At 42.0% G+C, this 12,938-nt stretch overlaps 1 long non-coding RNA gene across 2 annotated transcripts; it reads right to left on the bottom strand.

The window, feature by feature from the left end:
- Positions 1-574: 574 nt before the first annotated feature.
- Positions 575-12,547, bottom strand: LOC141085325 (uncharacterized). Of its 2 annotated transcripts, none has more exons than XR_012231276.1 (2): positions 12,486-12,547; positions 575-3,037 (listed from the first exon to the last, which is right to left on the bottom strand). It is a non-coding gene; the product is annotated as an uncharacterized lncRNA (long non-coding RNA). The 2 variants fall into 2 exon arrangements; XR_012231275.1 differs by having other exon boundaries at positions 575-1,641.
- Positions 12,548-12,938: the final 391 nt, after the last annotated feature.

The raw sequence follows: 12,938 nt of genomic DNA, 5'->3' as shown, positions 1-12,938 counted from the left end.
CTTGCCAATCCATCACCACTTGTAGCTTGGCCGGATCCATAGCCAATCCCTGGGTTGAGATGATATAGCCCAGGAACGGCAAAGACTCCTGCTCAAACTGACACTTCTCCAGCTTGGCGTATAGAGAGTTCGCCCGTAAAAGGTCAAAGACTCTGCATACGTCTCTCCGGTGAGTGCTCAAATCTGGCGAGAAGATGAGTATATCATCCAGATAGACCACCACCGAAGTAGACAGCATATCGCGGAAGATGTCGTTGACGAAGTCGTGGAAGACAGCTGGCGCATTACACAGGCCAAAGGGCATGACCAGATATTCATATTGGCCATCCCTGGTGTTAAAAGCTGTCTTCCACTTGTCTCCCTCACGAATGCAGATCAGGTCGTATGCCCCCTGTAGATCTAGTTTTGTAAAGATCCGGGCCCCTCGCAACCTGTCAAACAGTTCAGAGATCAACGGAAGAGGTGTCAGCGTTGGGATTTCTTTTCTAGTCACCAACCTCGGGTAAAGCTCACTTAGAGCTTCTCTTACCTAGGATCCTAGGAGTGGAGAAATAAAACGAGAGACACAGATTGCTTGTCTTTCAAGTTAATCTCCTTTATTGGGAGGGTCAGGGTAGATCTTTTATAGCTCATCAGAAAAGGAAATGAACAAATATAGACAATTCCGTAACATTGTGTAATAATTAACAAAATGGCGGAGAGATTACACAATAATTGGCAAGAATGATAGTTATATAACAAGATGTCAACTGTATCATGTATTATAAGATATATTTAATTGGAGGTGACGGGAGTTTTTGGCATTTCCCTTATGTGAATTTAACAATTCGTGGAACTATATCCATTAGTACTTTTTGGCCAGATAACTATTTGGCCTCAACATATTTAGACATTTATTATGAGAAAGATTTGGAACTGACCACTGGCAGAATTATATAACCACGTAGACAGATGATAACAATTAAAATGGTGTCATGGGTTACAAGTTGTTTTTCAAGTTATTTTTCTAGAGTTTAGAGAACTAGGATTAACCATTTCTTTGACAACTCCCCTCTTTTTATTATCTGTCTACTGGGGGGTCTACCTACCTCTATCTTTCCTTGCCTTTATCCGAGGCCTTAAAGATAACCCTACTTCACAAAATACACGGCTTATCCTATGTATATCATGGGATACCAGCTTTGCTGTGCATCCATTCAGATTATACTTGTGAATCAGACCTCCTTTCCCTACTTCTCTTTCAATTCTTGCCCTATCTCAGAGGAATACAGATTTTATTGAGGGGAGTTTATGTCTGTTTTGTGTGTAACATGTTAATAAGATATAGTAAATTCATAATTACTGTAATACATTATAACATATATTTTGATATATTAGTATATATATCTTTATATCTTTATTCATTAGTAAGTGTTAATCATTTAAAGTCCATAATGCATGTAATCTTCATCATTGTAGTTCTTTGTAGAGCCTTTGTCTTTGCTCAAACCAGTGGTTTTCCACAATGCATACAATCAGCCAGGTCTACTGAAGTTTGCTTGTTGCAGAATATACATTCACGCTGAACAGTGGTTGTGAAGGTTGTCATCACTTGAGTTTACTTTATATCAGAGTCAGTATTGATTCTAGCTTTATCTTTACCTGGAAAATATTTACAATTAGAACCGAGAACTTTATAACCATAACAAATAACTTTATCATCACTGCAATGATCAATATCACAAAAACTGGAAAATTAGAGAATGAATTATTCCTGATATCCATCTGCCTATCCCTTTAAACAAATTCAAAGGATTTAACCATGCGAGCCATTCAGGGAGGGGCAGGTCTTCCAGGGAATTAACCTTCCGTATTCTTCCTTTATTAGCCAAGCTGGTTCTATGTCATGAGTGACTCTCATCAGTCCGGATGGATCTATATAATGACAACCGGCAAGTCCCACTACCTGACAGAATGCCCCTTGAGATGCTGTAAGATAGTCCAGCACCATAGAGTGTTGGTTAGTTATAACAATGAGCTGTCTCATATAAGCAGATCCAACATTGATGGCGTCAAATAAATACTCAGTTACATTATCAAAGATATCACCTAATTCTCCTATCATCTGAGCATTTCTTAGAGTTCCGAACATAACTCCCAGAGGACCAGTGAGGACCATCCCAGTCTTAAGATACCATGGAGTGTACATTAAATGTTTGGGTGGCTGGGGAGAGGGTGCACTACGCTTTGCTATCATGTGATCAGGGACATTTTTATAAGGGAAATCATTCTCATTCCATACCCAGGTGGCTGGCTCTAACCTAGCCAGTGTACATGCACCTTCAGCTCCTTTAGGAATCCACCTATATGCATTACTCCCACATACTATGTTTATAAACTGAAATCCATTAAGAACAGCTATTGTCATTGAAACTAACCGGGTAGTGTCAGGGTAAAGACACCAGGAGTCGTCTAAATCTGTAGTGACTGCCCTATAATATCGTAATGTCTGACATTCTGGTTCAGTATTTATACTTATAGACATCTCAACAGCTCCATCTCCATACTGACCTTCTCTGGTTTCTTCATCTATGTAAACTGCCTCTCTCTCTCAATAGAGTTACAAAATATTGCATAGTTTTTACAGCAATTGGGGCATGTGAACAAATCCAGCAATTGGATAGATTTCTGACCTGGGCAATATAGCTATGGTACTGGATAAATTTATTAGCCCATCATTTTGACACATCACTATCCCATGGTTCGAAGACATCATTATTATTATTTTTTATTGAACAGATAATCACAGTGAGAAGCAAGAATGGATAGCACTTCCCAAATTCCATTCTTTTAATTCTTGTAGAATTTCTTGCAGTGAGAAGTGTGAATCCAGGCAGACTTTCCTTCCAGCTTAACAGATGTGGGCGTGATCAGCTGGACTTGGTAGGGTCCCTCAAAGTGAGGATCTAGACTTTTCCTCAGGTGCTTTCGCGTTACCACCCAATCTCCAGGCTTAAGGTCATGCGAGCCTCATAAGGAGGACGGATCTGGAAGGGAACTGAAAACACGCGTATGAATTTGCTGCAACACCTGTTGTAATGTGCCCACATAGGCCGTCATATTTGAATGAGAGGCCTGAATCTGCTGGGGAAAGTACAATCCTGTCTTGGGAGGGCTCCCAAACAATACATCATATGGACTTAAACTTGTCTTTCGGTTGGGAGTTACCCTAACAGTGTACAATGCAATGGGAAGACACTCAGTCCATGGTTTACCTGTTTCTGCCATTACTTTCTGAATTTTCAATTTCAGTGTACCATTTAACCTTTCCACCCTGCCACTGCTCTGAGGATGATAAGGAGTGTGAAATGATTGCCCCATCCCTAAGGCTCGGGTGATTCCTTGGCACACCTGTGACATGAAATGACTACCTCGGTCACTTTCAATTACCTCTGGCATTCCAAATCTGCAAACAACTTCTGAAAGTAGCTTTTTAGCCACAGTGCGTGCATTTGCATGAGCACAGGGCCATGCTTCTGGCCAATTGGAGAAAAGATCTACACATACCAGCACGTATTCATAGTTGCCTATCTTTGGAAGCTGAATGAAATCAATCTGCAGTCGCTGAAAAGGGTGCAATGGCCTGGGGGTGCACTTAGGTGGCACCTTCACCATTTTTTTTTCCCCTCCTACATTATGGCATGCACAGATTACACATCCCTGTCCAAATTTTGCAGTAGCATAATGGAACCCTGGTGCGACCCAACTTGCTTTTACCTGGCTTACCATTCCATCCTTGGATTGGCGTGTTAATCCGTGGGAGAGGGAGCATACCATAGGGAACAGCGCCCTAGGCAAGCAATACCTACCGTCCGCTTTCCACAATCCATCTTCTTCCTTCGCACCTGTGTGCCTTTGCCATTCTTGCTTTTCTGGTGCAGAGACCTGTGCTTGCAGGCTCTGGAGTAATTGAAGATCCACCTCCCCCGACACCTGTACAGTGTATCTTCCTGCGGGAAGAGGGAATAAAGCAGCAGCCTTGGCTGCAATATCAGCTCGGTTATTGCCTTCGGCTTCCTTAGTGCGCTCCTTAGTGTGAGATTGCACTTTCACTATAGCAACTTTCTTTAGGCAGCTCTAATGCTCTAAGGAGCTGGGCCACCAATTCTGCATTTTTAATGGGCTTACCAGAGGAACCAACAAACTTTCTGCTCTTCCATATGGGACCATAATCATGGCAGATGCCAAATGCATAGCGGCTATCTGTAAAAGTATTTTCTGTCAAAAGTTCAGCGATTACACACACCTCAGCGAGTGCTTTCAATTCAGCTTCTCAAGTAGACATCCTAGACATTCTAGAAGGCAAAGCTTTACTTTGTACCACCTTATATTGATCAACTATTGAATAAATAACCTGTATAAGGTACTTCATTTTGGTAAACTTGTGACACATCTACATAAAACTCTTGATCTACATTAGGGATTGGTGTCTCTTGCACATTGGCAAGTAGCCATGTTAAAAATACAATATACCCTTAGCATGTCCCCCCATTCATGCTAAGGGTATACAAATGGAAGTGGAGGTCATAATTTGGGATTCCTAGAGCCGAGGCTGAGAGAATGGCTCCTTGAACCCCTCTTTTGCTTCCGGGGTCAGTTGGCATGACTTCTCTACAGTAGCTGGTCAGCCCCAGGAATATACTAAGTGGCAGATAGAAGTGAGCTCCATTGCTTGGCTTATGGCTTTTTCTTTTTTTTTTTCTGCTGGTGTTATGTGTTTCAGCTGAGGTGAAATGCAATGACCTAAGAAAACAACCTTTTCCTTTGCTATTAGCAGTTACCTCTTTAGACCTTACATCCTTCATGGTACAAAAATATTAACAAGGAAGCTGTTTCCATTAGACATACAGTACCTGTTTCATCTCTCTGCTCAGGGGATATCATCTAATACGCACCGATACAGATCCTGGCTTCAATCTAATGAATACTGGTACTATCCTAAACCAACATCTGCCTTATCCTTTACCCATACTGCAGCTGGTATCTGCTCGAGCATTTGCAGCATTTCCTCATCTTGGTCAGTTGCAGTTTTTCTCGCCATCTAGCTAAATTAGCAACATCATTGTGAGAGGGTTTCTTCAGACAATGGGCCTGTAACAGTAATGCCTTTCTTCCAAACTTAATAAAAAAACTGCATTCATAGTACTCAGGATATCAGCACCTATCAAGATTATAGGACATTTATCTTTGACTAGCAATTATGCACACAAGTATGTAGTACGTGCTATTCACACATTCATAGGTTCTTTTTAATACAAAGGATGAACCATTCCTCCTGCTCCTAATCCTTGTACCATTTTTATAGTACGGCTCACCCCGTATCAATTAAATATTTCATTTGTTTCCCAGGAGGAAATTTTAATTAAGTCATAGTGATTGGACCATCCTGTGGGGGAACCGCTATTCTTGTTTACACTCCTCTGGGTCTGCTATCCCATCTTTTCCTTTTCGTCTCTACTGTTCCCTGTGATGTGTACCTGCCACCTGGACCACAGTTTTCACAGCATTCACTATTGCATTATTAAATGCATCCGGAGTTATATTCACCATAACAGGAGTTGCCTTCTGCTGCTTCTTTACTTTCCTATTGGTAATCTGGTCCTCTATCCCCTAAACATGGGAAGGGATTGTATATACATTCTGGCCGTATTCTCATTACTTCTGTTCTCAGATCTTCCTTCAATCCTATCAGTAACATATTTTTACAAATCCAGCTTCTCTGGGGTTTTTCAAATCATAGTTATGAGGTGTAAGGGTTGTCTGCAAGTGTAATGTAAAATGTTTCCTCATTTCTCCCCTCTGTAGGAACTGCTTGGGGCTGTTCCTTACCGGAGTGGAGAAACTGTCTGTGAACCCCTGTGGCAGCCCAAGGGTAATAAGTATAGAGGAGAAGCATCATATAAAAGTCAGCTAGTTTGCATCTGCGGAGACATGGGGATCAGTCCTCTCCCCGTGTTTGGCACCTATGGGACCCCTGGCTGATGGTATATCACCAGGGTCTACCAGAGATGGGGTGTATAAGAGATGGGGTGTATAGAATTATACAGATGTTAAGGCTGCAGAAATCTCCTGTCAGCACATAACTTCCGCTCTTTGGGCTGCTTGAGGGGGGGCCGGGCTCATCCCCTCCGCTACTACAGGGGCGGAGGGAGCTGTGGAAACACAGACTGATCTTGGGAAGGGGGAGCAGCCTGTGTGTGGAGACGCTGCAGATTGAAGGAAATACATTCTCTCATTCTAACTTCATCACACTTAGTATTTACGTCATCATTAGAGTTGAGCGATACCGTCCGATACTTCAAAGTATCGGATCGGAATGGATCGGCCGATCTTTAAAAAAAGTATCGGTATCGCCGATTCCAATACCGGAAGTCCCATTCAAGTCTATGGGACTTCCGGTATCGGAATAAGAAAAACCCTGTTTTTGCCTTGCACAGCCTCTCTGGGGTCTGTACGGGCCTTTCGGGGGGCTGTGCCGGCCTGCCAGGGGGTCTGTGCAGGCTCCGGTGGTCTGTGCCGGCCTGCCGGGGGGCTGTGCCGGCCTGCCGGTGGTCTGTGCAGGCTCCGGTGGGCTGTGCCGGCCTGCCGGGGGGCTGTGCCGGCCTGCCGGGGGGCTGTGCAGGCTCCGGGGGGCTGTGCCGGCCTGCCGGGGGGCTGTGCCGGCCTGCCGGTGGTCTGTGCAGGCTCCGGGGGGCTGTGCCGGCCTGCCGGGGGGCTGTGCCGGCCTGCCGGTGGTCTGTGCAGGCTTCGGGGGTCTGTGCAGGCATCGTCCGATGGGACTACAAGTCCCATCGGGCGATGCCTGCTACCATGACAGTGATTGACACATTAGCCAATGATGGGACAGTAGTAGTCCCATCATCCGGCTAATGTGTTGAATGTAAAAAAAAAAAAAAAAATTACATGCTACATACATGCTACATACATACAACATGCATACTACATACATGCTACATTCATACTACATAAATACTACATGCAACATACATACTACATATATACTACATACATACTACATATATACTACATGCATGCTACATACATACTGCATGCTACATACATACTACATGCTACATACATACCACATATATACTACATACATACTACATGCATGCTACATACATACCACATACATACTACATACATACTACATGCATGCTACATGCATGCTACATGCTACATACATAACACATATATACTACATGCATGCTACATACATACTACATGCTACATACATACCACATACATACTACATGCATGCTACATACATACTACATGCTACATACTACATATATATTACATGCATGCTACATACATACTACATGCTACATACATACTACATATATACTACATGCATGCTACATACATACTACAGGCTACATACATACTACATATATACTACATGCATGCTACATACATACTACATGCTACATACATACTACATATATACTACATGCATACTACATACATACTACATGCTACATACATACTACATATATACTACATGCATGCTACATACATACTACATGCTACATACATACTACATATATACTACATGCATGCTACATACATACTACATGCTACATACATACTACATATATACTACATGCATGCTACATACTACATGCTACATACATACTACATATATACTACATGCATGCTACATACATACTACATACATACTACATGCATGCTACATACATACTACATACATACCACATACATACTACATATATACTACATGCATGCTACATACATACTGCATGCTACATGCATGCTACATACATACTACATACATACTACATGCTACATACATACCACATATATACTACATACATACAATACATTCATACAATACATACATAGACATACAGTACATATAACATAGAGTAACATACTTACCAATACTTGTCACATTGTTCCCCGAAGCCATTGTCTTTTCCGGAATAAATATTAACATAACAAACCACAAAAATACTCACCCACGATCCGAAGCAGTCCACGAGTGTGTCCCACGACGATCTTGGGTAGAGAACTGCAGCATCAGCTGATGCTGCCGTTCTCTACGGGCTGCAGGAATCCAATGACGGAAGATAGGTATCCTTCCGCACTGTATTCCTCCGCCACTTAAAAAAAAAAAAGTCCCTAGTCTCACTTTATGCCATTGCTGTGTGGGAATTTCCCACGCAGCAATGGCATAAAGTGAGACTAGGGACTTTTTTTTTTTTAAGTGGCGGAGGAATACAGTGCGGAAGGATACCTACCTTCCGTCATTGGATTCCTGCAGCCCGTAGAGAACGGCAGCATCATCTGATGCTGCAGTTCTCTACCCAAGATCGTCGTGGGACACACTCGTGGACTGCTTCGGATCGTGGGTGAGTATTTTTGTGGTTTGTTATGTTAATATTTATTCCGGAAAAGACAATGGCTTCGGGGAACAATGTGACAAGTATTGGTAAGTATGTTACTCTATGTTATATGTACTGTATGTCTATGTATGTATTGTATGAATGTATTGTATGTATGTAGTATATATGTGGTATGTATGTAGCATGTAGTATGTATGTAGTATGTATGTAGCATGCATGTAGCATGCAGTATGTATGTAGCATGCATGTAGTATATATGTAGTATGTATGTAGCATGCATGTAGTATATATGTAGTATGTATGTAGCATGTATGTAGTATGTATGTGGTATGTATGTAGCATGTAGTATGTATGTAGCATGCATGTAGTATATATGTAGTATGTATGTAGCATGTATGTAGTATGTATGTAGTATGTATGTAGTATGTATGTGGTATGTATGTAGCATGTAGTATGTATGTAGCATGCATGTAGCATGCATGTAGTATGTATGTAGCATGCATGAAGTATGTATGTAGTATGTATGTAGTATGTATGTAGCATGCATGTAGTATGTATGTAGTATGTATGTAGCATGTAGCATGTATGTAGTATGTATGTGGTATGTATGTAGCATGTAGTATGTATGTAGCATGCATGTAGTATATATGTAGTATGTATGTAGCATGTAGTATGTATGTGGTATGTATGTAGCATGCATGTGGTATGTATGTAGCATGCATGTGGTATGTATGTAGCATGCATGTAGTATGTATGTAGCATGCATGTAGTATGTATGTAGCATGCATGTAGTATGTATGTAGCATGCATGTAGTATGTATGTAGTATGTATGTAGCATGCAGCATGTATGTAGCATGTATGTAGTATGTATGTAGTATATATGTAGTATATATGTAGTATGTATGTAGCATGTAGTATGTATGTAGCATGTAGTATGTATGTAGTATGTATGTAGTATGTATGTAGTATTTTTTTTTTTTTTTTTAACATTTAACACATTAGCCGGATGATGGGACTACTACTGTCCCATCATTGGCTAATGTGTCAATCACTGTCATGGTAGCAGGCATCGCCAGATGGGACTTGTAGTCCCATCGGACGATGCTTGCACAGACCCCCGGACATCAGCACAGCCCCCCGGCAGGCCGGCACAGCCCCCCGGCAGGCCGGTACAGACCCCCACAGGGTGCACAGACCACCGGCAGGCCGGCACAGCCCCCCGGCAGGCCGGTACAGACCCCCACAGGGTGCACAGACCACCGGCAGGCCGGCACAGCCCCCCGGCAGGCCGGTACAGACCCCGGGCAGTCCACACAGCCCCCCGGCAGGCCGGCAGAGATCCCCGGAAGGCCCGAAATGACGGCGCATCATGATGCGCACACACCGCGCATCATGATGACGTCAGGCTGTCAATCAACTTTGAACTTCCGATTCCGATGCCGAATTCCGATATTGAAAAAATATCGGAAGTCGGTATCGGAATTCCGATACAGCAAGTATCGGCCGATACCCGATACTTGCGGTATCGGAATGCTCAACACTAGTCATCATTCATCATAACTTCTTAGTAATAAAACAGACCATATCATTCAGAGGTTCTGATCCACGCTGCAACTTGCACAACATAATCACATTTTCCAATCCATACAGCATGCAACACTCGTTGTATCTCTCAGCATCCAAAAATCCATTCCTTGGCACTTCTGCCTTTTCAAGACTTGTCAGCGGTATCGTTAACTGCTTCATAATCCTGCAGGTCCTTTATCTTATATCTCGGATCCGTAGTCTGTCCTGACCTGGTGTGCCTAGCACCCATAATAGCTGTCAAAGGTAGTGACCCCTGTCTTCAGCCCCGTTATGTACCTAGTGTGCTTAGCACCCATAACAGCTGTCAAAGGTAGCGACCCCTATCTTCAGCCCTGTTATGTATTAGTGGGATCCCACTGGTCTACCTACAATAGCCAGCAATCCCACTATCAAAGCAATAAACTGAACCGCAGCTCTCTGTTCTGTCCTAATGCTGATACATACTCTCCCAAACAATTAGACAGATTACTGTCAACAACACAGTTCCAAACACAAGCGCTGTATACTCCTCATACAGCAGAATCAGAACCTGAATTCTCACTAGACTCTGAGCATGCCAAATCTATTCCTGAGTCTGTTTCAGAGAAATCAAAATAATATTCATGTGAAACTATATCTTGCCACCTTGGCATGTACCATCTAGTCTCTAAGATGTATGACCAACTTTTTACATGACAAGAGAATACTCTATACAACTTATTTGCTCTCCTGTACTGATGGGGAACAACTGGCGTCAAATGTATTCTTTCCAGAAACCAATCAGACCTTAATCTTCTCACTCTTTTTCCAACTATAGTAACCGAACGCAAACAATTTTCACACGACATGTAACACGTACACTTCACAGACTAGTATTTATCTCAAAGTGTCTCAAAGCCACCAGGCAATAACTGGCTCCTGCATTTCCAAATCTTCGCTATCTCACAATTGACCGGGATATCTCGAGGTACTCTAAAATGAATATTTATTGTCAAAATATACACTCTCACAGATCCAAGCCACGTTATGCCTGCCCACCAGCCAACTCCTCCAGTAATCTTTTCCTCAGACTTCCAATAACGTGGGGTTTTCAGATTCACACCAAACAATCAACCAATTCTTATCCTTTTACTACTTACCAACTGGATTCTGTCCCTTGTAGGACTGCAACTACTGGTAACATTTGAGTCACTAAGAGAGATTTCCCTACTCTCACTCAAAGGGGCGGAGGGAGCTGCGGACACAGACTGTCGCTGTAAAGGAGGGGCTGCTGCTCGTCCCTGCGCTATTTGATTTCTCCCTCTCCTATTCTGGGCGAACTCCCTCTCGTCATCAGTATTAAAATATGGATCACACTGCTCAGCTGTTCTCATCCATGTGACCACTTGCTCCTCATAACCATGTTTCTTAATCCATTTATCATGTTCTCTGCTAAATCGCTTCCATCTAGAGTCCAATACACCTATCCAGCTTTTAAGCAATGCACATGACAAGAATATACTCTGCGCCTATACTGGTGAACTGAACACAGACCATTTCAACAGCATATGGTGCACACATGGTGAGCATCTGTCTGACATTTCAATCACATTCATACATGCAGTACTTCTGTACTCTCTCGCTCCCCACATCTTATCAAAAATGCTCTAGCGCCAATGGACGAAAGCATGAATCACATCTATTTGTAGAAACTCTTGCTTGGTTCACTATATCCTCTAATTAGCGTCCTATCTGAGTACCGGGTTGCATACAAAAAAAATTATATTTATATTCACATAGATTGTCTTCACGTGATTTTCCCTCTTTACTACAAACTCCTACCCGGGACCTTCCTGTAAATTTTTCCAAGTAGCAACTAACTGGAGAGTTTTATCTTACTCACTTCTTTGAGTAAGAAAACTATTTTATACACTGAGCACACGTCATTTAGTCTCCATACATCAACAGCGCAGCTTAGTGTCCCACAACACAGATATAGCAAATATCAGGACTGCATTCTGCATACAACATACAACTCACACACAATTGTTCCCATAATCCAAACACACAATTTCAGCAGTCTTTTGGTCTATCCGGTCTTGCTTTGCAACAACAATTAAGCACACAAAATTAGGATGTTAGGATGGTTAGTATTTTTAGTCAGATAGATAGACAAATGCAAATACAAATATGAAAAAAACAAACAAGAACACAAAAACAAAATAGATTAAAGCAAAGAGAAAAAAATAAACCTAAATTTTGTTACCCGAGGGGATTCCCATTCAAAGATCCAGACAGACTGACCTACCTACCTTGCCTGAGGGAGACAAGAAAGGATGCGAGCAAAGATGCTCACTTACCCTCGGGTGTCATCTTTCTTTTCTCCCTCCGACAGAAGCAAGGCAATCTTTTTCAGTCCAAATTGATAGTTAAAGGGAAATGCAATCTCGCTGGGGCCTCCAAGTTGTCAGCGTTGGGATTTCTTTTCTAGTCACCAACCTCGGGTAAAGCTCACTTAGAGCTTCTCTTACCTAGGATCCTAGGAGTGGAGAAATAAAATGAGAGACACAGATTGCTTTTCTTTCAAGTTAATCTCCTTTATTGGGAGGGTCAGGGTAGATCTTTTATAGCTCATCAGAAAAGGAAATGAACAAATATGGACAATTCCGTAACATTGTGTAATAATTAACAAAATGGCGGAGAGATTACACAATAATTGGCAAGAATGATAGTTATATAACAAGATGTCAACTGTATCATGTATTATAAGATATATTTAATTGGAGGTGACGGGAGTTTTTGGCATTTCCCTTATGTGAATTTAACAATTCGTGGAACTATATCCATTAGTACTTTTTGGCCAGATAACTATTTGGCCTCAACATATTTAGACATTTATTATGAGAAAGATTTGGAACTGACCACTGGCAGAATTATATAACCACGTAGACAGATGATAATAATTAAAATGGTGTCATGGGTTA

The sequence above is a fragment of the Dendrobates tinctorius genome, unplaced genomic scaffold, assembly GCF_039654945.1.
Source record: "Dendrobates tinctorius isolate UK_male_01 unplaced genomic scaffold, ASM3965494v1 ptg000006l, whole genome shotgun sequence".
NCBI classification, from domain to species: Eukaryota; Metazoa; Chordata; class Amphibia; order Anura; family Dendrobatidae; genus Dendrobates; species Dendrobates tinctorius.
This window is presented reverse-complemented; position numbering and strand designations above follow the sequence as displayed.